This window comes from Chlorocebus sabaeus, chromosome 17 (genome assembly GCF_047675955.1).
Source record: "Chlorocebus sabaeus isolate Y175 chromosome 17, mChlSab1.0.hap1, whole genome shotgun sequence".
NCBI lineage: Eukaryota > Metazoa > Chordata > Mammalia > Primates > Cercopithecidae > Chlorocebus > Chlorocebus sabaeus.
This window is the reverse complement of record NC_132920.1, coordinates 61415550-61419943: the sequence shown is the minus strand read 5'-3', so window position 1 is coordinate 61419943 and position 4394 is coordinate 61415550.

Below are 4394 nucleotides of genomic sequence, written 5' to 3'. Positions count from 1 at the left end.
ATAAGGCATTTGAGAAAGAGCAATACCTGGGAAAACAATTAAGATCGGATCTACACCTGATATCAGCAGATGCCCGCCAAAAGAGCTCCAACTGAAAGGCTAATTAACTTCCTTTGCAGGGACATAGATGGAGCTGGAGGCCATTATACTTAGCAAACTAACACAAGAACAGAAAACCAGATACTATATGTTCTCACTTAGAAGTGGGAGCTAAATGATGAGAACACATGTACACACAGAAAGGAATAATGCACACCAGGGCCTATCAGAGGGTGAAGGGAGGGAAGAGGGAGAGGAACAAGACAAATAACTAATGGGTACGAGGTGTAATACCTGGGAGATGAATGAAATAATCTGTATAACAAACCCCCGTGACACAATTATACTTATGTAACAAACCTACACTTGTATCCCTGAACTTAAAATAGAAGTTAAAATAAATAGACAAATACATAAATAAGTAAAGGCTAGTAATCGTCTAACAGGAAAATGTAATGTGAAAATTAAAATATGTTTAAAATGTCTTTAAAAACCATCCTTTAAAATCAATTTAAAAATTGGTCATGTCATGCATGGGGCCTAAAGAATGTTCCATGTATAGTGGTACACTGAATTCTGGAACTTCTAGGTAACTAGATCATCATGAAAAGACAGCCATTTCCCAAGGACACAGTCCTTGGTACAGAATTGGACTCAAATAGTGCCCCACAAATGATAGAGTCTCTATTTGTTGATTAATTGATTCAGGCATCCAGACTGATTTGCCTTCAAAAGTGTTATCGTTGCTAGAAAACAATAACAACAACAACAACAACAAAAACATTGCTTATTATTTTGACTTCCTGTTTAGGTTCAAGTTCCTTCTATATTTTAAAAATTTGTATCAATGTGGAAAACAATGCAAAGATAGACTAAAGAAATAAATGGCAGATCATTCTAAAATGGTGCAAATTTTCTTGGAAAAATAGCAATTTGGGGAAAAAGTGATTTACTGCTTTTTAAAAAATTTTAATGTTACATAGTCTTCTTGAAAATCCAAAGGTTAAGTAAAACTTGATGAAATTCTCTATTTCTAGGGAATGTGTAGAAATTAATTACCTAGTGTCTAGACGTAGGCAAATACTTCTTCACACAAATTCAATTTTATTTGTGCTTTTATAAGCTATTTGCATTCATTTGGACACAATTTTTTGTTAAATTACTTTACTTAATGAGGTATGCTATGAACATGCTATTGCTGACATTAGATACTCAAAATAGATAAAAAATCAGAGTCTTGTTCAGTTAATAAGCTTTCAGAATCAAATAAATTAACATTCTTCTTAATTTGTATTTTAATATTTAATTCTAATCACATACCCTTACTGCCTAACATGTCAAAATAAATCTGGTTTACAAGATATTAGAATGTTATAAAGCACTGCTGCAACAAAATAATCACAAGTCATTATTTTAATGGTGACTAATAATAGGTATAGTACTTTAGAAAGAAGATAATCAAAATAAGATGATAACTAGGACAATGAGACTGATAATCTAGATCAAAGCATAGTCATCCTTCAGAATCAACACCCAGAATGCATGCAGACAGCCACACCGATCATTTAAAAGCCTAAAGTGAAAAGATTTTTTATGAATCAGTCTTTAAATTCTAGGTGTAGAGACCTATAGAGACAGAACAGTTTAAAATGTGATATGGAACTAGTTTAATGCTTCTAAATTTAAGGTAAAAACCAACAATTACATAAATCCAAGTAGATCAGTTATATTTTTAAATCCCAATAGTCCAATTATGTCTGGTGAAAATACTTAATTGCTTTGCATCTGCATCTACATCCTCATTTCTCTTGTTCTGAAAGTGGCCTCAACTGGAACTTGGTTTTATTTGTGATCTCATTCCAATGTTCCACATACAGAAAAAGAAAAACAAGTACTGAATAAAATAAGTTGTCCCTGAGAATTAAAATAGTCATCTTAACTGATGGTTTTAGCAAGTTCAGATATAATCTTCCAAATGAGGATTTTCTTGAATATTTTCAAATTTTCTCCATTTAAACTGGGAAGTCAGGGAGGAAAGCTGAACTGGAGAATGCAGGGAGATGGGTCTATTTGCATGCTTTGTATGAACCAGTTAAATGGACTTTGCAAGCCTCTTGACCCCTTTGAGTCTTAGTCTTCTCATTAATACACCTCTCAAAAGGGTTGTTGGGTCAAGCAAAAAGAAATAAAGTAACAGGTGACACTACATATTCAACATATGTAAATTTATCATTCATATTTGACCTTTGCAGATGCCAAGAATCTATCCTAATCGATCAAATTAATTAAATCACTGATCAACTACAAATATCATAAAAATGTTTTATGCTATGAACGGTTTAGAAAGCAATAGCTCTCTCTCTCTCTCTCTCTATATATATATATGTGTGTGTGTGTGTGTATATATATATTCTTTCATTGTAAAACTAAAGTTGCGTTATAACATTCTTAGCATAGGGTCATCCCATCTCATTTTTCCAGCTAACCACTGTCCAATAATTTTTCCCTCAACCCCACACATATAGTCATTGAGGACAAGAGTAACTATTGCACTAACGTTATAGTGTAATTATATGCCCTAGTCTTCCAGAAAGGCCTTCAAATGGGGGAGGCTAATAGTGTATTTTAAAACAAATAGGAATTTTGGTTATACTTTTGAGCCACCAACATTTTACACCCAAACTCTCATTCTCACTCTGTCCATTCAATGATGCTGCTAGTTCAAGAGACACAGGAACATAAACGTTTGTCTATAGCAAGTTCCTTTCAGAAAGGAAATGCCATTTTGAGACAGAACTATAATCTGTCTAACTCAGGATTCTGTCTTTTAACAGAAATAGTGACATTTTGAAGAAAAAGTGACTGGTATCATTTATAAAATACTTAAAACAGCCCTAATATCCTTTTCCTAGACTTTTATGGACTGGTCGACTTTGAATTTATCCGACCAATATTACAAATACCTTTAAAGATAGAACAACAAAGCTAAGAAGACTTGGGCCATATCTCTAATTTTTCCTCTGGTAGGTAATGCATGTAAGATGTAGGTTGAGTATTGCTTATCCAAAATGCTTGGCCCAGAAGTGTTTTGTGTGACACTTTTTTTTTTTTCCAGAGTTTTGAATATTTGCACTTGAGCATCCCTAATCTGAAAATTCGAAATCCAAAAGGTTTCAATGAGCATGTCTTTTGAACGTCATGTTGGCACTCAAAATGTTCCAAATTTTGGAGCACTTTCGATTTTACCTTTTCAAATTAGGGATATGCAACCTGTACCATTCATCAATAACATCAAGGAATTCAGGTATCTCCAAGGAAAAAGAAGAGGTTAGCTGATTTTAGGGATGAGAGTGGACAGAGTATAAAAAAGAAATAATACTACTACTTGTTTCTTCATTTACTTTTCATTCTGATTTTTTGTATCGTTAAATTGTGAACTATACCCACTCACAACATCGCAAGTAAAGCGAGCAAAGAACGGAAAAGGTTCAGCACTTTGCTAAGTAGAGTTGGCCAAATAATAATACTTATTTAATGCTTACAAAGAGCCAGGCACTATTTTAGGAGCATTATCTGTAGTAATTCATTTCTTCTTCTTCTTCTTTTTTTTTTTTTTTTTTTTTTTTTGGAGATGGAGTCTTGCTCTGTCACCCAGGCTAGAGGGCAGTGGTGTGATCTCGGCTCACTGCAACATCCGCCTCCCGGATTCAAGTGATTCTCCTGCCTCAGCCTCCCGAGTAACTGGGATTACAGCCGTGCACCACGACACCTGGCTAATTTTTGTATTTTTAGTAGAAAAAGGGTTTCAACATGTTGGCCAGGCTGGTCTCAAACTTGTGACCTCAGGTGATCCACCCACTTCGGCCTCCCAATGTGCTGGGATTACAGGCATGAGTCACCATGCCCAGCCTGCAGTAACTCATTTAATCTTGATATTGAACGTGTGAAATATATTATGATGAATTTTATTCCTATTTTGAAGATGAAAAATCTGCAGTTCCTTGAGGTTCATTTGCTTAAGTCATAGAGCTCTTATGTCACAGGGGTAAGAGCCAAACCAAGGTCATACCACATTCAGAGCCTGTGCTCTTAATATGGATGAAAAATCCCCAGTTCACAATTTTTAAATAAAATACAGCAAAAACTTCCCTGTACTCTATGAAAAAAGTAAAAGAACGTGTTGTTCCTGATGATGCCTCTATCTAGAATAAAAATGTCAGTGGACTAACTGAACTCCATCTCACCATTCCTTTTATCTGGATGTAGACCAGAATGTCATTAATGGTCAAGATAATTTAAGTCCCACCCTGAAAGACTGAACAGAAAATCACTGAACATATAAAACTACTGTTATA